This window comes from Sphaerodactylus townsendi, linkage group LG14 (assembly GCF_021028975.2).
Source record: "Sphaerodactylus townsendi isolate TG3544 linkage group LG14, MPM_Stown_v2.3, whole genome shotgun sequence".
Lineage (NCBI taxonomy): Eukaryota > Metazoa > Chordata > Lepidosauria > Squamata > Sphaerodactylidae > Sphaerodactylus > Sphaerodactylus townsendi.
In genome coordinates this window covers 34,199,640-34,225,488 of record NC_059438.1, presented here as the reverse complement: position 1 = coordinate 34,225,488, position 25,849 = coordinate 34,199,640, and the positions used below count along the sequence as shown (strand labels likewise).

Below are 25,849 nucleotides of genomic sequence, written 5' to 3'. Positions count from 1 at the left end.
GGATGATACTCTAGGAGCCCCCTGCCCCCAATTTCTGCAGTCTTTAATGTAGAGATTGGGGAAAATTCCTACAGTACTGCCACCAAATGCATTCCCCCTTCCATTTTTCTCACCCTCTTCAAATTATCACTGGCTGGGGAGTGAAGGCCCAGACAGGAGATTGCTTGCTGTCACCAGTGAAATCACGGAGCACATTGGTGAGATTTTGTTATGAGCGCCAAGATAATCCTCTCCCTTTCATCTCATCCCTTCTGTCTCCTTTATATAAAGGGTGTATTGCTTTTAGTATCCGGCTGTTCTTATTGCTCTTCTACAAATGGCTTTCCGTGGCCAGTTTGTTTTGATGCGGGCTCATTATGAGAAACTTCCTTGGGACTAATTTGAGAAGAGATAATGAACTTGTTAATATCTTCATTTTGGGGCAAAGTCTCTGGCTCTCCGTTATTAATTCCGCCTGTTTTTTAATTCTGCTGTTCTGAGGTCTTTCCCCAATGTTACAACAGGGTCTTCAGTCAGGAAACCGTACAGCAATAGAGTGGATATAATTTCCCTCCATTTTTTAAGCCAATTCCTCCTGGTAAAGGCCTGGCCTAGATTTACTGATAATTCTGTGCTCAGGGACATTTCTGAATTACCAAACATGCTTCAGAAGAGACATTACGATTATACCCTCCAACATTTCACAGATGGGTGTGGGGGACAGTCCCGTGTTACTGGTAGCAGTTCTGTTCTCACGCCAAAAATAACAAGCGCCCTCATCCCATGATCTGCTGCTGGGGACTATTTTCTGTCAGTTTGCTATATTTATGCACTGGCAAGTGTCTGTTTTGCACTGATTTAAAAAGCAAAGAGAGTCTGTTCTTTTGGTTAGAGATGAGCAAGCCGGAAAAAGAAAGGGTGCCTGACATTGTCTCTGGGACCTTGTATCGTTCGCATTGCATATGGAATTGTGGCACACTGTTATACGGTGTTGCCGTTACAATTTAAAACATTGTTGGAAGATATTCATTTATTATTTGTCGGTTCTAGATGGTTTATGTTACATGCACACACTTTTAATTTGCAACTTTCAGTACCTTGCGCTTTGCTTTTTAGAGATGAAATGGAGCAAGATTCACCATCCTGTCATTTGGCCCATTTGCCTGCTTATGGTGGGAGATCTCCAGGTGGTTTCAGCTCTTGTCTACCAGTGTTCACCTGATGGGCAGGATCTGGGGTAATTGGGGCGGAGGGTGCAATTGTCCTGGGAGAAAAATTAAAGAGAAAACTAAGGCCTCGTGTGCTTACAGGAAATTCTGACCATAGACTTCTTGGAGATTCCTAGAACTACCCAGCAGTGAAAAGGATAGTAGCAGTGGCGTAGGAGGTTAAGAGCTCGTGTATCTAATCTGGAGGAACCGGGTTTGATTCCCCGCTCTGCCGCCTGAGCTGTGGAGGCTTATCTGGGGAATTCAGATTAGCCTGTACACTCCCACACACGCCAGCTGGGTGACCTTGGGCTAGTCTTCTGAGCTCTCTCAGCCCCACCAAGCTCACAGGGTGTTTGTTGTGAGGGGGGAAGGGCAAGGAGATTGTAAGCCCCTTTGAGTCTCTTGCAGGAGAGAAAGGGGGATATAAATCCAAACTCCTCCTCCTCTAGGACCCCTTCCATACATGCAGAATAATGCACTTTCAATCCACTTTCAATCCACTTTGCAGCTGGATTTTACTGTGCAGAATAGCAAAGGCCCCATCCGTACATGTAGAATAATGCACTTTTGCACATGGATTTTGCTATTCTGCACAGTAAAATCTAGCTACAAAGGGCATTGAAAGTGGATTGAAAGTGCATTATTCTGCATGTGCAGAAGGGGCCAAAATCCACTTGCAAACAATTGTGAAAATGGATTGAAAGTGCATTATTCTGCATGCGCGGAAGGGGCCTAGGAGTTGCGCCTTAGGAACCTTAACAAATTCTATGGTCAGAACTTCCTACAACTTACCAGGCTCTTGAATGAGACCTGTGCTGGATTATATGGGTAAAACTGTATTAAATAACTGAACCGCTGCTCATATCCTTATTTAATTTTGGTACCCATGAGTCAAGTGCTCCATCTGTAGTAGCCAGCTTCCCATACCTATATTTACATCTGGTGTTAGATTATCACAATCAGCACCATGTCATCAGCATTTGCCTCCCTCCCCGGTTCTCTTTTTTCTCTTTAGAAAATAAATAACGAAAAGTGGAGAGAGTGTAATATTAGATCTGGGAATATTAATTGGCAGCCATCTGCATTGGTTTTTTAAGAAGTAATATATAATTAAGAACATAAGAACATAAGAACATAAGAACAAGCCAGCTGGATCAGACCAGAGTCCATCTAGTCCAGCTCTCTGCTACTCGCAGTGGCCCACCAGGTGCCTTTGGGAGCTCACATGCAGGATGTGAAAGCAATGGCCTTCTGCTGCTGCTGTTGCTCCCGATCACCTGGTCTGCTAAGGCATTTGCAATCTCAGATCAAGGAGGATCAAGATTGGTAGCCAAAGATCGACTTCTCCTCCACAAATCTGTCCAAGCCCCTTTTAAAGCTATCCAGGTTAGTGGCCATCACCACCTTCTGTGGCAGCATATTCCAAACACCAATCACACGTTGCGTGAAGAAGTGTTTCCTTTTATTAGTCCTAATTCTTCCCCCCAGCATTTTCAATGAATGCCCCCTGGTTCTAGTATTGTGAGAAAGAGAGAAAAATTTCTCTCTGTCAACATTTTCTACCCCATGCATAATTTTATAGACTTCAATCATAATTGCTCTAGATGTGTATTTATTGTGTTTTTTCTGTGATTTGTACAGTTGTGTTCTTTTTAACCTACACTTGTAAGCCACCCTGAGCCCGCCTCTGGTGGGGAATAGGGCAAGGTATAATTATAATAAAATTGAAAAAAATACTAATCACTTTAGTGTGGGTTCCCTCTCTAACTTTTAATTATTCATTAATTCCTATAATTTCCCCTAAACAAGTGATATTCCCAGCTCGTTATTTTACTTTAAAAAATTCCAATGAGGATATCTATACATTCTCCTCAGTAGAGACCCAAAGGATCTTACAGCATTATTCTGTCCTCCATTTTATCCTCCCAAGTGTCCTGTGAGGTATGTTACGCTGAGAGAGTATGACTGGTCCAAGGTCACCCAGCAAGCTTCCCCGGCAGAGTAGGGATTCAAACCTGGGTTTCCCAGATCCTAGCCTGACACTTTGACCACTACACCGCACTCTCAAAGATGCACATACCTACCATTTAACTGACAGGTTGTCATAGTTTATCAAGCTTTTCTTTCCAGGATGCTCTTCCCAGGATGAATTACCAGAACATGGTGGTGGTGGTAGGTCCGAATTCAACATGGAGGTGGTGGTAGGTCCAAATTCAACATGGAGATGGTGATAGGTCCAAATTCAACATGGAGATGGTGGTAGGTCCAAATTCAACATGGAGGTGGTGGTAGGTCCAAATTCAACATGGAGGTGGTGGTAGGTCCGAATTCAAGCAGTTGACAGTACAACAGGTCATTTTCCAGAACAACCCTATACTGCTGATCCGCTGATGCCCAGTTGTGTTCCCATCTCTGCAGAAGTGTTCCTCCTTCTTGTGCTCAGAAAATTATGCAGTGACAGCAAATGAGCTTAGGAGCACTTTCTTGTTCACACCTGTAAAAAGAACCACATTTATGCAGCTAATCAACCACATCAAGCTTATCAATCTGTGCTCAGGAACATCTATCCCGCACTGTTATTTGACAGGCAAAAATAAAACACTGCCCAACCCCTTGCTGTTAGAAACAAACACAGAGCTGGAAGGGACCTCCCGGGTCATCTGGTCCAATCCTCTGAATGACAGAAGAAATCCACAACTACCTTCCCCCCATCTCTCCTGGTGACCTTTGTTCTATCCCCAGAGGAAGCCAAAAGAACCCCTCGAAGATCTCTGGCCAAGCTGGCATGTGTGGGGATACGTGAGGAGTGGGCACTTGTGTATTCTTCACTGCATTCTTTTTTCTTGATATAACCAGAGTCCCATCCAGCTGTTTATACACAACTTGCATGATTCTGTAAATCAGTGGCCCTCGATATATCTGCCAACACCTTTTCTGACACTGCCAACTGATTGTAGGGAACAGTGAGGCCAGGTAGGGCTTTTGCCCAGCAATGCTTCTGATTGACTATTGGAGATTCAATTGACTGTGCAGACTTCTTAAGCATTGCTTTGGAAGCAGCAGCAGCCACCACAACACCAAGATCTAGGCTGTGTTATTGAAGTTAAACTGTAGCAATCATTTGTGGCTAACTCTGCCTCCTGCGGCCGCCATTTTGTGGCTGAATCCACTATGACGTGTCAGAATTCCAAATGTGCCCGCAGGCTCTAAATGGTCAGGGACCCCTCCTGTAAATAAGCGTATGGTGTAGATATGTAGGGTTTGGCCCTGATCCTTTACTCTGGGGAGGATAAAAATCCTAATGCAAATCTTTCACTTGGGTTTTTGTTTTGTTTTTGTCTTTCCATACATGCCAAAACAATTCTTGGAAATAATGGGAGATGTGGATTGAAATATGGTCCACAAGCTCCGTGTTTAAAATTGCCACAGGGGAAGTCAGCCTGATCTTGGAAAGGAAGGTTGAGGGGCAGGGAACAACAGGCTAGAGGCCAGCTGCCAGCACTGTAAGCTTCTTAGCCTTGTGATAACTATAAAGGGATTGGAGATACTTATGGTTGTCATCACTGAAGAGCAATGAACTTCTTAGACAGGAGCTCAGCGAATGGCATGGGAAATGTACTACCTAGACTGTGCTGTTTACTCGGGTATAGAACAATAGCTGCTATACCTTACCTGAAGCTTCCTTCTGAGCATGCTCATTGAGCTACTAGTTTACCACTGCCCTCAGCACTACCTGCCAATTAATGGCATGTGTGAATAAAACTAGGCCGCATCTCTCCTGAAACGTGTGTTGCTATAGAGGTCAGACCAATGGTGAGAGAGGAGGGGCATGTGGTCCTTGCTTGTTTTGTCAGGCTATTCAACAACATGATGACAAACTCTCCAAAACTGAAGTAGGGTGTGGAACGGACCTAAGAAAACCAGGTCAGTGTTGTGGTTTCAGTTTCAAACTATGGGCTGGCTTTGAATCCGCCATGAAAAGTCACCGAGTCAGCTTGGGTTGATCAACAGACTCTCAGCATAACCTACCTTATGAGGTTGTTGGGAAAACAAGTGGAAAAGAGGTTGATACTGTGATAAGCTGTGTTTGGTCCTGTGGAGAAATACCTTTTCACTTCAGGGTTTGGGCTAGTCTTCTCTCTCCAATCAGAAGACAGCCAGGAGGGAAGTCAGTTGCTCCCAAACAACCTCTCAAGTACCAACTACTAAAGCTTCTGAAATGTTAATGGATAATGAGTTGGACTCAGACACCTAGAAGTTGACACACTTGAGGGTTTTATCTTTCTAGCTCTTTTATGATGAGCTCCTGGTCTAAAGTCTAGAATGCATCTTCCTGGAGATTTCAGGAAATTAAGTCCCTTGGTAAGGAGATAGAGGACGATCTATCTTTTTCAGGGCGATATTGTCTGATTCCATCTGGCTCCATCTTGCTGGCCGCCATTTCCACATGGAGCAAACAAAGGCTGCATGGACAAAGACTTCAAGGTAATGGTCAGTTTTTAGACCACTGTAACTTCTAAGTCCAATAGGGCATGGATAGAATGAAGGACAGAGGAACTGTGTGTTTGCACCTTTCTTTTGCACTCCTTGCTCAGTCTGTTGCAGACAGCATGCGTGTGGAGTTTTTACCTTCAATAATTATATACGACTTTAAATCCTGCTAGTCAGTCTCTGGACCACATGGAGTTCCACTGTTTGAACATGCTACTTAAAATGGCTTTAGAGGAACGGGAGCTGTCCAAGGTACTGAGGATGTCCAGCTTCTTAGGGAGTTCACAGATGTGGCAAGCCATTCCTGTGGTAGGCAAATCTTGGGTAGGCCCTTTGGGTATGTAGAACTTACCCTGTGGCTGTTTGCTGTGGGGTTTTCCTATGTTTTTTTCATCTACGCAGTACTCCTGCTGAGATGCCATTTTGTCCTCCCCCTCCCCATGTTTTCTTGTTGTTTATGCAACCTCCAATGGGGTTGTTATGCAACCTGCCTTTTGGAGGGAGGGCATTTCAATGGTCTGTCGCTCCCATAATAGACCTACATTATTTAAATTTTTAAAAAATAAATAAAAAGAAACCTCATTGCTCTGCCTGAAATGCCAACTGGAGGAGAGGGCCGAACCTCTGCTTTGTGGATGGGAAAAGATGGGGAGGGATGAGAAACCCAGAAGGAAGCTGCATGCATGCCCATTTCCTTCATTCTCCCTGCAAAGTGAGACAAAAAGCCGCACTTTTGCCAAATTTGGAAACAGCACACAGAGTCTGATCTGAAGCACGGTGAGTTCTGAAGAGGGGAAAACTTGTACATCACTGAGAATCCGACCCAAAAGGAATGTACACTGAATGCGAAGGAGACTACAAATACATGGCCTTTGGTACTAGGCAGAACCTTAGCACAGTGACACAGAATTGTTGATTGTGTGTTTCTGCATTGCAGGGGGTGGACTTGATGGCCCTTGGGGTCTCTTCCAACTCTATGATTCTATGAAGGGAAGCTGGAAGTATTGGTCTTCTTGGTGGGCAATTCCTAAAATGACCAGTTGGTTTCAGCATTCCAAAGGTGAAGGGAGAGAGAAACTCCTTCATGGGTTGAATGAGCTTGGAGAACATTTCACTGCCAGGTGGAGGCTCAAGATGATTGCTAGGCGCCTAGCTGAGTTGGGATGAACAGAGCAATCCTCTGGGGCCAACAGGGCTGTTTTCAACAGATCCCAATTGAGGGGAATGATGGTGGTAGAAAGTGTTGTCCGGCCACAGCAGACTTCTCGCAATTCCATAGTGTTTTCAAAGCAAGCAATGTTTAGTGGTGGTTTACCATTGCTTGCCTCTGCCTACCACAGGGATGGCTTGCCACCTCTGTGAACTCCCAAAGAAGCTGGAAATCCTCAGCACTTTGGACAGCTCCCGTTCCTCTAAAGCCATTTTAAATAGCATGTCTACCTTGGTAGTCTCCCATCCAAACACTAACACACGCCAACCCTGCTTAGCTTCTGAGAGCCTATGAGACTGAGCTAGGTCAGGGCTAAGGAAAACGTATTTTACAAGTGAACATAAGCAGAAGCGTGGCTGTCTCCCAAGAAGAATTCAGCCTCCTTGTAGCAGGATGCTCTGACCCAATTCAGTGTTTGAACCCTCCTGGGTGCCTGGTGCTTTCTGGGAAATGAAGATGGTCATTAGGCATTCTTGGAAGTTGAGTTCTCAGAATGGCCAGGCATTATGTATGCTGAATTACAACAGTTCGGTTTTCCTAAAGTTGAAGGATGTTCAGTTTTGCAGTGGATCTTATTGTGTTCATTGTGTTCATTATATAGGTTCATACAAAACCTGGCGACAGTGACAGCAGATATAGCATCTTTCCACCGCCGCCGTGTCAGCTGAATAGCATCCAGCCCAATTATTCAGAGTGATTCAGATTTCAACTTCTCCTAAAATTGAGTCACAGACAGACAGGATTTTGGCCTTTAGCTGCGAAGTTTTTTGGATGAGCCTTTGCTGATAAAATCTCTCAGATCTGACGTGACCTGGATGCCAACTTATTGATGGGTTTTGTTGCTACCTTCTCTGGCCCCTTTTGTAGGAATTGTTTCCGTCTTCTCTCTGAGGTATGCTAACAGAGTTCTAGGTTTGATGTGAATTAGTACCTGCACTTTGGCCCTTTGTGTGGTGTGATTTGTGAAATTTTGCAAGGAGTCACTACATATGGTATAATAGGAGGCTGTGACCTCCTCACTGCTAGACAGCAGTTTCCCTAGGACACAGAGAAGGATAGAGAGAAGTTTCCCTAGCTTACGGAAGTTATTATAATGCCTTTATTGACAAAGTCTATATTGGATGCTCTAGTATTGGCTAACAAAAGACTAGGAGCCAGCGTGGTGTAGTGGTTAAGAGCATATAGATTCTAATCTGGAGAACCAGGTTTGATTCCCCACTCCTCCACCTAAGTGGCAGAGGCTTATCTGGTGAACCAGATGTGATTCCACACGCCTAAATTCCTGCTGAGTGACCTTGGGCTAGTCACAGTTCTTCAGAACTCTCTCAGCCCCACCTACCTCTCAAGGGGTCTGTTGTGGGGCAAGGAAGGGAAAGGAGTTTTTAAGCCACCTTGAGTCTCCTTACAGGAGAGAAAAGTGGGATGTAAGTCCAAACTACTACTACTACTACTACTACTACTACTACTACTACTCTTTTTCTTCCTTTTCCATTTGGGGAAAGCTTGTTGAATGTATGGTGGCTGAGCAGTTACAAAAATATCTGGATGACAATTCTACCCAGGTTGTCCTTGAAGATGATTCAGGAACTACACCTGGTACAAAATGCAACAGTCAGTCTGTAATCAGGTCAGGAAATATGGCTGATGTCACACCTATTTGATGATTTTCACTTGGATGCAGATTGGCTGCCGGGTCTGATACAAGAGGATGAAGTCTACGTGTGAAGCCTTTGAAGACTTGGGGCCCACATACCTGATGAGCCATCTTTCCAATCGCACTGGCTGATTGTCCCGCCATAAACACTGGAGGCATTTTTTGGGAAGAAGGGGGGTAACTGCCACAGGAATATGCTGCCACAGCGGGTGGTGATGGCCACTAACCTGGATAGCTTTAAAAGGGGTTTGGATAGATTTATGGAGAAGTCGATTTATGGCTACCAATCTTGATCCTCCTGGATCTGAGATTGCAAATGCCTTAACAGACCAGGTGCTCGGGAGCAACAGCTGCAGAAGGCCATTGCTTTCACATCCTGCATGTGAGCTCCCAAAGGCACCTGGTGGGCCACTGCGAGTAGTAGAGAGCTGGACTAGATGGACTCTGGTCTGATCCAGCTGGCTTGTTCTTATGTTCTTATGTTCTTAACTGTGGTTTTAATCTATCAGTTTTCAATTATAATGTTTTGTGACGTGTGAGCTGCCTTGTGGGACAGAAATATTTTAAATAAATGCGGGATAGAAATGTTTCAGATAAATAAATGAATAAAAGCCAAAGCTTATGACTGTGCTGTTGATGCCCTCACACAAAGTCTCTCTGTAGGTTCTCTGTCCTTTTGAAAAACTCTTCCAGAAGGATTTAGGAAGGCCCCTTCTTGCCAGCATGAGCTGTTAGAGAACTTTTAAAGAGAGCCTTTGAAAGTCTCTTAATAACTTCTACATCCTGTTGGTTGTGGGGGACAGAAAATGTTATTTTATACAGTTTGTTTATGATGTTTCTGCTGGCTGTTTTAATAGAAATTTAAAATATTCTTTTATATAGTTCTTTATTTTAATCTGTTACCAATTCTGAGTCTCGCTTTGCCTCGGGGAAAGGCAGTTTTATATATGTTTCAAATAATATCCATATGGAGATAATGGTGTTATCTAAATGATGTAATGTATTGACTGTGTAGTTGATTGACTTGGGGCCCTTTCCTCACAAAACACACAAAAAATATTCCTAAACATTTTCAGTCCCCCTTGCCTTTTCCATGATTTATGTTTGTACTCATCCCCTCGAGACAATTCTTGGCTGCTGTTTTGTGATTTTCACCCATTTTTTGAGTAAGTTGTCAATTCCTGCCTTCTAAACTTCACAGCTTTATGCCGTGATTCTCTGCGCTGCATCTTCTGAAGAATAGACCACCAAAAATAGCAAACAGAGAAAAGCTCCAAAAACAAACGAGCGGGAATGGAGACTGAGCACAGAAAATGGCACCAGGGAGCAGAGGTGTATGGGAGGAAAATGGCACCCAAAGACTCCTTCTCTGGATGCCCCGGGGGCTCCCTACAGCCTAGCTTCTGCCCTCCCCAGAGCTAGGGAAGAGCAGGAGCTGAGCCAGCCTCCAGGGTCATGCTTTTAAAAGCACAGAGGCCTGGGGGTGGGGGGCAGGGGGCGGGGCTCAGGGCGGAGCCCCACCCCAAGCCCCAATCCATTCATTCCTGAAGCCTTGCTGCTGTTTTCCCCAAAAGTTGGAGAGGGCAGAAGCCACCCAGCAGGTAGGCCAGAAGTGGGGGCACTGCAGCGGGGGGTGCACGCTGGTTTGTCACGTGGGGGTATCCAGCGCCCCCTCACGTGACCAAAAGGCATGCACCCAGGGACATGGGTATCCCCATGTCCCTAGGCCAGTACGCCCCTGCCAAGAAGGAAGTCTGGGAACTGCAGAGAGGTGTGAGAAACATGTTAAAGAGACTGCACAGCAAATGAAGCGGTTTTAAAAACATTTCAGCCAGATAATTGTTTTGGGGGTGGTGGATAAAATGCTTTGGGGTAAAAACTGTGGAACTCCACTGAAGAAACATTTTATTTCCTGCCTCAAAACATATGAGGAAAGGGCATTTTTATTATTTATTTATTTATTTGTTTGTTTGTTTGTTTGTTTGTTTGTTTGTTTGTTTGTTTGTTTGTTTGTTTGTTTGTTTGTTTGTTTGTTTGTTTGTTTGTTTGTTTGTTTGTTTGTTTGTTTGTTTGTTTGTTTGTTTGTTTGTTTGTTTGTTTGTTAAATTTATAGGCCGCCTCATCCCCGAAGGGCTCGAGGCGGCTCACAACATGGCTGTTTCCAAACAGCAAATTAATACAACATAAAAACTTGACCCATTAAAACTCAACAGCAGTTAATAACAATAAATAGATTAAAATAACAAGATTGTGTAGAACACACACATACAGGCGCCCGATCTAAAGGCCAAAAAAAGAAGAAAGAAGAAAGGGGAGGAGATGGGCAGGGCCCAAGATGGAATTAGGGCCCAACCAAGGTGGTCCAGACCTTGGCACCATTTCTTTGTCCTAGCATGCTCTGCTTGAGTTCTAGTGCCTTGGGGATAGAACTAGGTAGGCAATAGGACCCATGCAGAGCATTCTAGAACAAAGGTTGTCAGGAAATAGCAGATGAATTCACCAATCTCCTGTCATCTTTATTCTGAACAGGGTATATCAACAGCTGGATTGTATGGAAACCCCATCTGTGGCTCTCAAAAGGGGAGCAGGAAGGGTCCAAATGGATTTCTGATCTCACGGACATCTGCTTGGAGGCCTCCATGACCACTGGCATGGCACAAGAGGGTGTGTGTGTGCGCGCCACTGCTCCTGTTCCATGACATGAATGAATTGCATTGGCACACACTGCAGGCTGAAGCCAGAATGTCTCTGTCATGAAATATAGTGCTAGATAACTAGAGAAAGGAATTCTATTTAGTATATAAATGTACTACATTAAAAAAACACCATATTATTGTAGACAAAAGGAAACACATATAAACATAAATATGTGTGTAAATACGTGTTATTTATATCTACAGGACGAACGGGGATTTTTTTCTGCTGCTGTAGTGCGTAAAACCCTGTGTCAAAACATTTCTCTGGATTTTAGTGCGCTCCTCGATCTTTTCTACTGGAAAACCTGGGGGGGGGGGGGGCAGTATTTAGGAAGAAATGGAGAAAAATATTTGTTTCTGAATCTGAGTCTCCTACAGGAGAGAAAGGGAGGATATAAATCCAAACTCTTCTTCTTCTACTCTTCTTCTGAATGTTTCCATTTCCCCTACCTATGGTTACCAACCTCCATGGGGTGGCTGGAGATCTCCCACAATTACAACTGATCTCTGTGCAACAAAGAAACAGGCCTCTTTGGAAGGTAGACTACGTGGCACTATGCTATACTGACGTCTCACCCCTCCCTCCCCAAACCACACCCTCCTCTGAGTGCTCCTCCTCAAACCACACCCTTCCCAAACCACACTCCCTAAATCTCCAGATATCTCCCAGTTGGCTAATCCTAATTATTCTGCACAATTACATAGTAACATACTTTTGAAGGATTATCCTTGACAGGCATAAATAGGAAGAGAATGGGGCTGGAGATTTACCAGGGAAAGGTGAAAAAATAAACACCCTATTGCAATTTGTCATCTTTTTAACTTACAATATTTCTAGCCTCCCTTTCTATTTATGGTTTCATAAGTTAGAACCAGTAATCTGAATGAGGTCTGGAAACATGCTAGCCTTCAGCATAGTTCTTGTAATATGGGCCCTTCCCTCACTTACCTTAAGCCCTGCGCTACTCTCCTCAAGTAGCGCAGGGTCCCCCGGCACTCCCCACTACAGGGGCGGCGACAACGCAGCCGCCCCATGCTGCCACTCTCGCGCCTCCTCAGCGCGCGGCATCCCTGGCGCTCCTCAAAACGGCGCCTTTTGATGACCCCGGGGGTCGTGGGGACGCCCGGGCATGTGCCAGAGATGCCGCGCGCTGAAAGTAGCGCGCAGCAAAGGGCAGCAAAGGTAAGTGGGGAAACGCCCATGATTGCAGTAACATTTGTCCACTGCTCGTAACCTTGCCTATCTATTGTGGACCCAGTGTTCATCAAGGGTAGCCTCATGTGTAATGAGTTGTTGTATGAGATGTTGTTATGAGATGTTGTATTAATGTTGGTGATGCTGTTATTTTGGTTGATTAGCTGTGATTAGCTGTTAACCTGATGTTACTATTGTTTATACTGAATTGCTGGGTATTCGTGTGAATTGCTGTGAATTGTATTCCTATGTTATTGTTTTCTTACAATGTTGTTCACCGCCTGAAGCCCTCCAGGGGAGGGCGGTATACAAATTAAATACCATATCATAATGCACATCAACAGTCCAGCCTTGATATTACAAGAAGAGGGTTCTATGTGGCCAGCAAGTATAATGTGATGTTTGCAGATCAAGTCTCGAAAAAATTAAACTTGGCTTCTCCACCTTGCCTATTTTCAGTCAAGCTGAGCATTGGCTATGATCGCTGCTGTGTAATTTTATACTTGTGCAGTGTGACATTCACTACGGTGAATTGATGCATGTCTGCAATTTACTGGCTTGCTGGGCTTACGTCTGCCCCAGGGTAATCACGAGCAGATCATGCATCATTTAAAATCAACTACATTAACTTTTTTCTCTGCACAAGCAGTGGCGCATGCTTGACAGTGGTGCATGCTTGACAGTCAGCGTGGCGTAGTGGTTAAGAGGGGTGACCTCTATACTGGTGGGTATAGTAGTCAATATCCCCGCCTGTCACGTGGGAGAATGGGGTTCGATTCCCCAATGGGGATCCAGCCAGGAATGCCCTCCGTACGGGGTTCTTTACCAGTCCAATCCTACACATTCCTCGGGAGAGGGCACTGGGAGAGAGTCACTCCCTCCAGAAGCCCCTCCTCTGCCTGCAAGCTCCTCAGGCTGCTGAGTCTTTGGTTTACTACTAGTGTCAACCCCATTGGAGTCTTCATCCGACATTGTGTCTGGATGGCACCGCTAGGAAGTTAACACTTGGATGGGAGTCAGAGGCGTAGCTGGACCAAACTGCACCCGGTGTGCAGTGTGTTTTTTCCGCCCCCCCCCATGGCCCTCCTGCAGCGCTCCCCCACCCCCCTTCCCACACTTACCTATGTTCCTTTTCTTCTTTTAGTACTTTTTAAGGCTGATAAAAGTGGCCACAGCTCAGGAAAAAAACTGCCTGACGAACTATACTTCCCAGGAGACCTTGTGAGCCCCAAGGTCTCCTGGGAACTGTAGTTCCTCAGGCAGTTTTTAGCCTGAACTGTAAATAGGCCGCTTTTTTCAGCCTCAAAGAGTACTAAAAAAAGAAAAGGAAAGTAGGTAAGTGTGGGAAGGGGGCAGGGGTGTGTGCCGCAGGGGGGCGCAGGGAAAAGAGGGAGGGGCCGGGGTGATTTTTCGTCCCCAGGCGTGTGCCCGGTGCATGACGCACCCCCCTCCCCCTTGGCGCTCCACCACTGATGGGAGTTCAGACAAACTATCACGACCCGAGTCTTGCTGGAACCACAGGAACCAGAACTTTGGTAATAGAATCCTTGTTTTATGGATAGCAAGCATAGGATAGTAACTTTAAAAATTGCCTGAACTGGTCAGCTTTTCACATAACAACAATCGAACCAGCTCTTGGCAACCAAAGGGTCGTGGGAAGAGAAAAGGGAGAGATATACACATTCTAAAAGGCAGATAACCTTCAGGACTGGATAACTTTCTTCCTCAGGCCGAAAGCGTGAGAAGAAACTCTACCAACCGCATGGCAGGGCCCAAGCCGCTTCGGCTGGGGTCATGACAGCAGGAGAACCGGGTTTGATTCCCCTGTCCTCCACATGAGTGTCAGAGTCAGATCTGGTGAACCGGGTTTCTTTCTCCATTCCTCCACATGAAGCCTCCTAGGTGAGTTTAGGCTAGTCACAGGTTTCTTAGAACTCCTTCAGCCCCACTTACATCACAAGGTGTCTGTTGTGTGGAGGGGAAGGGGGATCGTAAGCTGCTTTGAGACTCCTGAAAGGTAGAGAGAAGAGGGCAGAGGTGGGATCCAGCAGGTTCTCACAGGTTCCCAAGAGTAGGTTACTAATTATTTGTGTGTGCCGAGAGGGGGTTACTAATGGGTGATTTTGCCAAGTGATTTTTGCCTTAGTTACGCCCTCCTCTCAGCAGTAGCGCGCAGAACTTGAAGCTGTCCAGCAGGAGGTGCACCGGCCCAGGAATGTCCCACCCCCGGAATGCCCAGCCACGCCCTGTCGTGCCCAGCCCAGCCCCATTGGCGCTACGCCACAGTTTGAATCCCACCACCATGGGAACCTGTTACTAAAATTTTTGGATCCCACCACTGGAAGAGGGGCATAAAAACCAGCTCTTCTTCTTCTCCTCTCAAAGCTCACTGGAATGAACTACAATTCCCAGGAGGCACTGCAACAGCACATCCTCACGATCCATTTAGCACAAATGAGCACATTTTAGTTTTGGCAGTCAGACAAGTTCTGCCGCTTCCCTATCCCAGCAGGATCAACTCAGTTGAGGAAATAACCTCTTTTGTAAATCAGCCCTTCTTTTTTTTTTCTGTTGGGTGAATTGGGCACAGAGATGGAAAAGCTAGAACAAAACAGTCCACAAGCACAGCATTCGTAATCTGGATCAAACAGCCCAGCAAATGAAAGGGAAGGGACAGAAAGGAACCACGTCAGAGTCCCTATTGCCTGCCCCAGTGGGGTGAAAACAATTTAAAATTTATTTTCATTGGATTTTTAGAAATGTAACAAAGGTGACGGGCGAGCAGTGGAGAAAACCGTGTGATACGCAAAGCCTCCGCCACGCAATTTCCAACATTCAGAAAGGCGGATGGATGTTCAAGTGTTTGATTCCACTTCTCACAATTTGTTATCAAAATGTGATGTGCGCAGATGGTGCACAAGCATCTCCAGCCGCAACACCAATACTGTCCGTGAATGCTGCATCTGGTACCCACAAAGAAATGAATGAAAGGCACTTGGAGCTGTGGGCCCTGCTTGAGTATCTACACCCAGGCCTGGATCTAGAAGCAACCCTAATCTGCAAGTTGGCTTCCTGTTCAGATTGTCTGTTACCTCCCTGGTCAAACAAGCTCTCCCTCAACAACAGCCCATGTTATTTGGATAGAACTTCCATTTACAACCCTTGTCCTGACTATTAAAGACAGGGCATCCTGACTAAAGATGTGAAGAGCTGAGATGGGGGTAGAGTTGCCAGCAGTGGCGTAGGAGGTTAAGAGCTCATGTATCTAATCTGGAGGAACCGGGTTTGATTCCCAGCTCTGCCGCCTGAGCTGTGGAGGCTTATCTGGGGAATTCAGATTAGCCTGTGCACTCCCACACACGCTGCCAGCTGGGTGACCTTGGGCTAGTCACAGCTTCTCGGAGCTCTCTCAGCCCCACCTACCTCACAGGGTGTTTGTTGTGAGGGGGGAAGGGCAAGGAGATTGTCAGCCCCTTTGAGTCTCCTGCAGGAGAGAAAGGGGGGATGCAGGAGAGAAAGGGGGGATATAAATCCAAACTACTCCTACTCCTACTCCTACTCCTACTCCTACTCCTACTCCTACTCCTACTCCTACTCCTACTCCTACTCCTACTCCTACTCCTCTAGGCTGGGAAATATTGGGAGATTTGGTGAGTGGATCCTGAGGGGGCTGAGGTTTGGGGAGAGGAAGGACTTCAGTGGAATATAATCCATACAATCCACCTCCCAAAGTGGCAATTTCCTCTAGGTGAATTGATCTCTGTCCCCTGAAGATCAGTTGTAATCTCAAGAAATCAACAGCCACCACCTGAGGGGGGAAGGCATACCTCAGACAAGGTGCCCCCACTGAAATTGCCACATGCCTCATTGCGACTCCGCTTGCTGTGATAATAACCCTGGAAAAGATCAGTGTTTTCAATGTTACAAAGTTTAACAAGCCATTCAAATATGCTGCTGCTTCTATTGTGATTGCCAAAGTGACACACGTCCTTTTATTTACTACCCCCCGCCCCAAGAAACTTGTACCCTGTTCGGTGTCATTTTTACCGGCTCAGATAGAATAGATTGCTTGGCCTTTGCTTTCGAATTTTGCACCGGAGTTGTGTGACAACCTGTAACTTTCTGCTTTGAGAATACCTGCATCTATCTGATGAAAAAAAGGGGGAGATTCATTAACTGGAGGGAAAGGAACCTGGGGGAAAGAACTGTTTTTATGAGTTTTTCCCTCCACAAAAGGTAATACTACTTGACTCTTTACCTTGCCAACCAATTAAAATTAATCTCTGGAATTATTACAAGGACAACCACCTCTGCTCTGCTCTCAGCCTTATGAGGTGTCTGTGTTGCAGTCTGATGTTAGAGCGACATTCGGTCAAGTGCTGTGTTTATATTTTCAGTGGGATGCTTCCATTGTTCGCTTCTTCCTCCCAGTAGGCCAAGGATATGACCCAGCACCATTTTAAGTTTCAATACCTGCTGAGTGTCTCACACAGGTATCTGCAGAAGGGCACAGGCAGATGAAAGCTTATACCAAGAATACAACTTTGTTGGTCTTCAAGGTGCCACGCTGGATCCGAAACTTTTTTCTGCTGCTTCAGAACAACATGGCCCCCCTCCTGAACAGGATGATTGCAAGACAAGCCCTTAAGGTCATGACTTAAGATAGCTTTTTCCTGCCATCGGAAGATATCTAAGAACATAAGAACAAGCCAGCTGGATCAGACCAGAGTCCATCTAGTCCAGCACTCTGCTACTCGCAGTGGCCCACCAGGTGCCTTTGGGAGCTCACATGCAGGAGGTGAACGCAATGGCCTTCTACGGCTGTTGCTCCCGAGCACCTGGTCTGTTAAGGCCTTTGCAATCTCAGATCAAAGAGGATCAAGATTGGTAGCCATAGATCGACTTCTCCTCCATAAATCTGTCCAAGCCCCCTTTAAAGCTATCCAGGTTAGTGGCCATCACCACCTCCTGTGGCAGCATATTCCAAACACCAATCATACGTTGCATGAAGAAGTGTTTCCTTTTATTAGTCCTAATTCTTCCCCCACAGCATTTTTCAATGAATGCCCCCCCCCTGGTCTTCTAGTATTGACTGCATGAAAGGGAAATGTATCTCTGTCAACATTTTCTATCCCATCTCTTTAATAAACAGCTCTTTCATAAATAACTGTAGCACCTGTAATGATATAAGCCACTAGTCCATTGTTGTGTATGTGTGTGTGAAGCCAGAGTGGTGTAAAAGCAGGTGCACTCTAATCTGGGGGACTGGGTTTGATTCCCCGCTCTGCCGCTGGAGCCGTGGAGGCTTATCTGGTGAACTAGATTAGCCTGTGCACTCTAACACATGCCAGCTGGGTGGCCTTGGGCTCGTCACAGCTATTTGGAGCTCTCTCAGCCCCTCCCACCTCACAGGGTGTTTATTGTGGGGGGTGAGGGGAAGGGAAAGGAGATTGCAAGCCCCTTTGAGTCTCCTTACAGGAGAGAAAGGGGGGATATAAATCCAAATCCTGACTCTTAAGTACCATCAAGTCACAGCTGACTTGGGGGAACCCCTTACGGGAGATTTAAGGCAAGAGACCAGCGGAGGTGGTTTGCCATTGCCTTCCTCTACATAGCAACCCTGGTGTTCCCAGGTAGCCTCCTATCCAGCTAGGGTTGGCCCTTCCTAGCATCCAAAATCTAGCCTGGACCATCCAAGCCAGGGCAGCCCTTTGTTACTCCATCATATTTTACATTTTGTTGAGTTTAATAGACAGTCCAGCAGAAAGAAACTGAAATCCTAACTGAAATCTCCATCATCTATTACAGAAGACTTCGGGGATTTGAGGAGGATTTAGATGCAATCTGTACTTATCTGAGTAGATTAGCAGAGGGTTGCTTGCAACCTCCTGAGGCCGTTTGTCTTTCTTCCCCATCATGCCGACAAACAGGATGGTCCCACTATCTCCCTTTTCACCCACCTGATCAAGGACTGTTCGCCAGACATTTAATCTACTTCCCAAGTCATGTGACTTGGCTAATAGCAGACCTTATTCTAGGGCAGTGATTCCCAACCAGGGTTCCGTGGTACCCTGGGGTGCCAGGAGCACATCCCAGGGGTACCATGACAATTGTACCGCCCCTGCCCCGCCCCCCCCCACCGGAATCAAATGGATTTTGAAGGGGGTGGGGGTTGGAAGCCTCATGGGCTCCCTTTAAACAACATTGAAAAACAGCATTGTTTTATTTGCCTAAATTTGGCATGGATTGGGGGATAGATTTAAAGGGAGCTCTCCAGTGGTGGGATCCAAAATTTTTAGTAACAGGCTCCCATGGTGGTGGGATACAAACCCAGCACCAATGGGGCTGGGCGGGGCATGACAGGGGCGTGGTCAGGCATTCTGGGGGTGGGGCTTTCTGGGGGTGGAGCATTCTGGGGCAGGGCTGTGGCAAGGACGCAGCTGCTGTGCCAGTCCTTGGGCGGGAAACGAATGCACGCAGGCGCAGGCTGCCACGCATGCCGGTGCACCTCCTGCTAGACTGCTTCAAGTTCTGCGCGCTACTACTGAGGAGGAGGGCGTAACTAAGGCAAAAATCCCGTGGCAAAATCACCAATTAGTAACCCCCTCTCAGCACGCCCAAATAATTAGTAACCTACTCTCGGGAACCTGTGAGAACCTGCTGGATCCCACCTCTGGAGCTCTCCCTTTAAATCCCCCCAATCCACGCCGAATTTAGGCAAACAAACAATGCATTTGTCAACGCTGCTTTCCCTCCCCCCCTTCCCCTGCTTGCCACTCCCCCCCCCCCCACAGGCCAAAAATGGAAAAAAAATGCTTAAAAATGCCCAAAAAAATCAAACAAACCTCAAGGGTACCCTGAGATATGAAGAGCGAGGTCAAGGATACCGCGACGTCGAAAAGGTTGGGAAACACTGTTCTAGGGAATGAAACACCACCCTTGTGCATTCCTTCTGTTTTCATCTGAGGTCTTTTCTTAGAACAAAGTTATTAAGAAAAGATGGTCATTTGTTTAGTTCATCTTCCTTCAATCTAATTGGCAGAGAATGAAAGTGGGGGAGGGTTTTTTGGCAGAGTTGCCGTTTTTGCCAAAAAGGACAACCTCAGCTTTCTCCATTGTTCTATTAATGGTTACATTTCCCTGCCTTTAGAGGATTCTTGAGCATTTTTTCATACAGTCTGTTCTCAGGTATCCTATGACTTTATCCATCCAATGATACAGAGAGATTTTCAGTATCATTCAGATGGATAAACTCAAAAGATATCTGAAAATAGACTTCGCAAAAAACTTGTTTCTCTACTTGTATTAAGCCCAATAATTTCTACCCTATTGATACATAGAAAGCTATCATAATGTTGATAATCTCATAAGAATTCTTTGGTTCTGCTACAGTCAACACAGTATTTGTTTCATTTACAGTATTTATACACTTTTTTCCCTTGGACTCGAGACAGATTACACTGAGTGAATCAATATAGTAGACAGGATAGGACATTCAGTAAACAATATAATAGAATTAGGACGGCAGAAATCTAAAACAGAATTTAAGCAAAGTGTAAGTATTAACATAGCTCATGACGTGAAGCAAAGATCCTATAGTAGAATCTGGAGGGACCGGGTTACAGCCCATTTTATTTGGATTGAATAAAAGTGGCACAGTGGTTAAGAGCAGGTGCACTGTAATCTGGAGAACTGGGTTTGAGTCCCCGCTCTGCCGCCTGAGCTGTGGAGGCTTATCTGGGGAATTCAGATTAGCCTGTGCACTCCCACACACGCCAGCTGGGTGACCTTGGGCTAGTCACACAGGCTACTCGAAAAGACTCTCCCAGCCTCCCACCCACCTCACAGGGCTGTTTGTTTGTGAGGGGAAGGAAGCAAGGAGATTGTAAGCCCTAATTTGAGTCTCCTGCAGGAGAGAAAGGGGGATATAAATCCAAACTACTACTACTACTACTACTACTACTACTACTACTACTACTACTACTACTACTACTACTACTACTACTACTACTACTACTACTCTTTTTCTTCTTCTTCTTCTTCTCCTTCTTCTTCTCTTTCTTCTTCTTCTTCTTCTTCTTCTTCTTCTTCTTCTTCTTCTAGAATCTTAACATATAGCATAAACATTGTGGTTTTTTAGGGTGTTCTCTTTTTTTGTTCCCTCCAGTCATTACTATCAAGGGTTAAACAGCAATAGTGATAATTGGCATCCTTGTCTTATGCTATGAATGCCAGTTTTCTCTGTTGATGCTCATCTGTATCTCAGACATGCTCAATTGCCATTTCACACCCCAATTTATGAGAACTCATTTGCACCAGCACCCAGGCACCAAGTGAAGACAGGGGACGATATTAATGTGTGTTAAGCTAACACTTCACAGAGTTGTCAGCCTCCAAGGTGTGGAGATTTCCTCAAATTACAACTGAACTCCAGAAGCGAAAGGATGGCCACTTGGCCCTTTGAGGATAAAATCCAGCAGTTCCTGCCACCATGATGCAGCGGTTAATACCAGGGAACTCTAATCTGGAGAACCAGGTTTGATTCCCTACTCCTCCTCTTGACACCTGCTGGGTGACCTTGGGCTAGTCACAGTTCCCTCATGACTTTCATTTCTACCTAGAAGAAGAAGAGTTTGGATTTATACCCCCCTTTCTCTCCTGCAGGAGACTCAAAGGGGCTTACAATCTCCTTGCCCTTCCCCTCCCCACAACAAACACCCTGTGAGGTGGGTGGGGCTGAGAGAACTCCAAAGAGCTGTGACTAGCCCAAGGCCACCCAGCTGGCATGTGTTGGAGTGCACACGCTAATCTAGTTCATCAGATAAGCCTCCACAGTGTAGGGATGAGCCCCGCTAACCCAGCAGAGCCTCAGAAAGAGCGCAGGAATGCCTGTGCCATCTGTGCCCTTCTGGGTGCACACGCTCACCTGTCCCCAGGCCCCCATGAGTCATAGGTCATGAGATGCCTGACTCACCGTCACAAGACATCCCAGACAAAGGGGCGCATCCCCCCAGGTATGGATTAGGCCCAGACAGGAACGTTTCCTCTCTCACGTAGGCAACCCCATGAGTCATGTACTGTACAGTATTCTCCAGCTCTCCCGCCTCCGTCCCGCCTCTTGTGAAACCCTAATAAAAGGTGCCAGGGACCAGACCACAGCAGAGTTGCCAGATCCACGGATCACGCTTCCTGCCACTGGCTCTCTCAATGATGATATCGCTCGCGTCTCCGCAGCTCTTCCTTGCTAGCATTTCTCAAGGCGTTGGACTTCACACAGCTCAGGCGGCAGAGCGGGGAATCAAACCCGGTTCCTCCAAATTAGATACATGAGCTCTTAACCTCCTATGCCACACACATACACAACAATGGACTAGTGGCTTATATCATTACAGGTGCTAGAGTTATTTATGAAAGAGCTGTTTATTAAAAAGATATCTTCCGATGGCAGGAAAAAGATATCTTAAGTCATGACCTTAAGGGCTTGTCTTGCAATCATCCTGTTCAGGAGGGCAGCCACGTTGTTCTGAAGCACTGCTGCTCATACCTCACAAGGTGCCTGCTGTGTGTATATGCAGAAGGAGGGGAGAAGCAATTGTAAGCCACTTTTGAGACTCTTCACAGTAGAGGAAAGTGATGTATAAAACCCAACTCATCTTCCTCTGGTATTTCCACAGCAATAATCAGAACATTCAGGTCTCTTCATCTTAAAAGGAGATGGTTTCAGGAATTGAGATTGTGGCAGAACAGCCCCACTGACCTGTGGGCCTGGTTCCATCTTGCCCTCCAAAGTGTCTGGGCACTAGCAGCTGTCCATTGACTCTACCTGGCACTTACCACGATCCTGGTTCTCCCAACCTTCAGCGAGCACTTTTCTCTCCCTCTTTTGGTTCACCCACTGCCAGTGGTTGGCCTTTGTAAGGCATTGCACACTTAGGAAGCCAAGACTCCAGCTATCCTTTCTTGCACTGCCATTCTAAGACTCCATATTGTGCATGCCTACCCCGTTACCATGGAGACAGCTTGCTGTACTTGCACACCACTGGGTGAGTAGTTGCTTACAAAATGATTGACTGCCCTCCTCTCTGTCGCCTGAATTGTGGACATCAAAATGGTACAGAAAGCAGACACCTGCATTAAAAGTTATAAAATGTTTATTGAAAAGAAAATGCCCACATGCCCACTCTCAGCACAGCAACAAACTGACCAAAGGATCCAAAAGAAAAGTGTAAACATGCCGTTCCTCTGTTCCTCCTTTACCTGCCCTAGCTGATGTTATTCTGAAGGAGGCTTCTTAACAGAAGTTACAACAGTTCTAAAAGGTCCCAATTACCTTGGAGTCTTTGTTCAGGCCCTAGTTCTCCACATGGCAATGGCCTTTTTCAGCAGGAGCCCAGATGAGAGCTCTGTCTGATGGAATCAGTCACAAAAAACCCTTCCCTCTGTGCCTACAAGTCTTGTTATTTCTTTTTGCCCACCCCCTGAGTGTCAAAGAAGCTTTTCCTGAAATCTCCAGAAAGAAACGTTTTTTAGTATTTTAAACCTCCAACCTCTTTCTTCCCTGCTAGATGTCATTGTCTTCCAGCTGGAGATGTGACTTGACCATTTCATTGTCTCCAGCCAGCAAGGCATTAGCATTTCTAAAGCATGAAGTTTGACTTTCCCACTCTTACCTGTTCTCTGGTAAGAGGGAAAAACTTTTTGCACAGTCCAAACTCCTAAGTGCTATTATTTACTATATTTTTTATCCCATCCTTTCCAACAAAAGTCAGGCTCAGGGCAGCTAACTGTATAAACTGATTCCCATTCAAACCATCAATAATGTAAATATAATTAAATCATTATATTATTAATAAACAATAAGGGCACCCTGATTGTGGGTCCCAGAAGGTGGTATGATTTCTGATTCATACCCAGCATGGGAAGCCTGCAAGATGTTAATGGATGGGGAAAGGGGGAAAAGGGAGGGGAAGGGAGGAAGAGGTGGAATGGGGAAAAAGGGAGGGGAAGGGAGGAAGAGGTGGAATGGGGAAAAAGGGAGGGGAAGGGAGGAAGAGATGGAATGGGAAAGGCATGGAGAAAAGGGAAGCCGGCTAAAAGAACCATTGCTGTCCTCAACAGTAAGCCTAGTGGAATGTCTCTGTCTGGCAGGCCCTGCAAAACTTTGCTAGGTACAGCAGGGGTCTGATCTCATTTGACAGAGCGTTCCACCAGGCTGGGGCCAGGGCTGGAAAAACCCTGGCCCAGGTCAACACATAGACACAAATCAGAGCCCTTTGGGGATGGGCTGGTCTACAAATCTAAACAATAGATGGACGGACGGACAGACAGACAAGCGGGCGGGCGGACGGGCGGGCAGGTAGATGAATACATAAATAAAATAAAGTGTTCAGAGCAGAATGAAGGAGATCTGGCATCTTCCTCACAGGAGATCTCTTTCCCCCAAGTCCTTTTAGCTTCCTGGAAAGGCAAGTTTTGGCACCTTAGCAAAGTAAAGGAACAAGGGAGATAGATTGTGGATCAAAGTGATCCTAAAAACAAGGGTATGCAGAAATTAGCTTCTGGAAGCTTTCTCCTTTTTTTCTCCAAAGCCTTGAGGGCTGCCAGTCACAAAATGGTGGCTTGGTCAGCAAAGCCAGCCATAGGTAGTTATCTTCTTGGATTATTTTATTTGCTCTTTTATTTACAAAATGTGTATCCTGCCTTTGCACCCTTACAAGGTGGTAAATAGTTTAAAAAGCACATGATAAAATTGCATTTTAAAACCGTTAAAATCAATCCCCTCCAAAGCACACATCACTAAAACAATTAAAAACAGAGTTAAAACATGAACAAAACAATTAAAAAAACATTAATTTGATTGAATTTGATTTGACAGGATGTGTTAGTGTGCAAAGCTTTGATTAGGATTATCAGTCTTCCATCAATACCAAAAGACCACAGCTTCCTCCAAAGGAGGTCTCTAGGTATGGAGTCAAAAGCCCCCTTGAGATCCAGGAAGGCTGCATAAAGTTTGGCATTCTTGCAGCATGAGTATTTGGCAATCAAGGTGTTTAGAACCAAGCAATTAATTGGGATAGAGAGATCATGCCTTTCTTCCAGAAAGCTCATATAGGTATTCTCATATAGCCATTCTCTCACAGCCTCTTGAGGCTGAAAGGAACGGATTGGTCCAAAGTCACCTGTTGAATTTCATGGCTTCATGGCTGAGTGGGGATTTGAAACTGCATCTCCTTGACTTAGATTGAACAGTTTATGGGCTATTAATGTTTCTAGCGCTCATGGTAGCAAAACAAAGTATGTCAATGAAAATACTGAAGATTCCAGACCAAGAGACCCATTTGAAATTCTCCTGCATTGTGACTGGATCCCAGAAAAATTCATGGGGTACCACAGGACTTTTATCTTTAGATAGCTGCCAAGGTTATGAGCTACACCAAAAGCTTGCTTCGCTTGTGTGCATGATGGAGAGTGAGAGAGAAACATCTTCAGAAGGTGTGTAGAGAGAGCTGTTTTGAAGCCCTGGCATGCTGTGTACGTGCTGTGTTCATGCTGATCTTGTTTTCAGAACATACATTGGTTGGGAGGGATGCTGCACTCAGAGAGTCTTGTTTTGCAACCCAACTCTTGCCAAAGGTTAACATTGGAAGACCTTAACAGCTATTGAACATTGACCCTCATAGCTTAATGACCTCCAACCCAATAGAAAAAAGCATCGTTTCTGTGCAGAAAATTTTTGTGCCACTGGATTGTGGTGAAAATTGGTTACCAGCAGTATTTGGGTATGAACCAGTATGGTGCGGTGATTAAGAGCAGCAGACTATAATCCTGAGCACTGGATTCAATTTTAATTTCCCATCCCTTCACATGAAGCCTGCAGGGTGACCTTGAATCAGTTGTGTTTTTCTAAGAACTTTCTCAGCCTATGCAGAGGCAAACAGCCACATAACTGCCAGAGGGACATGTGGTATCACGTGTCTCCAGGCGCACACCATCTAGTAATGTGGGGGTGCTGGGCATCAGCTGGGTCCTTGCGCCCAGCCTCTTCTGTGGACCTGGTGCCCGGTGGGCCCAAAGCCAGTGAGTGCAGCCCAGTGGTGGGATCCAAAAATTTTACTAACAGGTTCCCATGGTCATGGGATTCAAACTGTGGCGTAGTGCCAATGGGGGAACAGGCTACGGAGACACACGACAGGGGCGGGGGCTGGCATTCCGGGGGCGGGGCATTCCTGGGCAGGGCTGGGGGCAAGGCATGCGCAGCCGCTGTCGCTCAGGTCCTGAAGCGAGGATGCACGCAGGTGCACAGTCTGCCACTTGCGACGCAGCGGTGCACCTCTCCTGCTAAGACTGCTTCAAGGTTCTGCTGGCTCAAGGCTACTGCTGAGAGGAGGCATGCGAATCAGGCAAGTAAATCAC

At 45.9% G+C, this 25,849-nt stretch overlaps 1 long non-coding RNA gene across 1 annotated transcript in view; it reads right to left on the bottom strand.

Moving 5' to 3' along the window:
• Positions 1-25,849, bottom strand: part of LOC125443694 — a 56,215-nt gene that overhangs the window by 16,413 nt on the left and 13,953 nt on the right. The window contains exon 2 of the long non-coding RNA XR_007246161.1: positions 3,275-3,684. This is a non-coding gene — a long non-coding RNA (uncharacterized LOC125443694). The remainder of the gene's footprint in view (positions 1-3,274; positions 3,685-25,849) is intronic.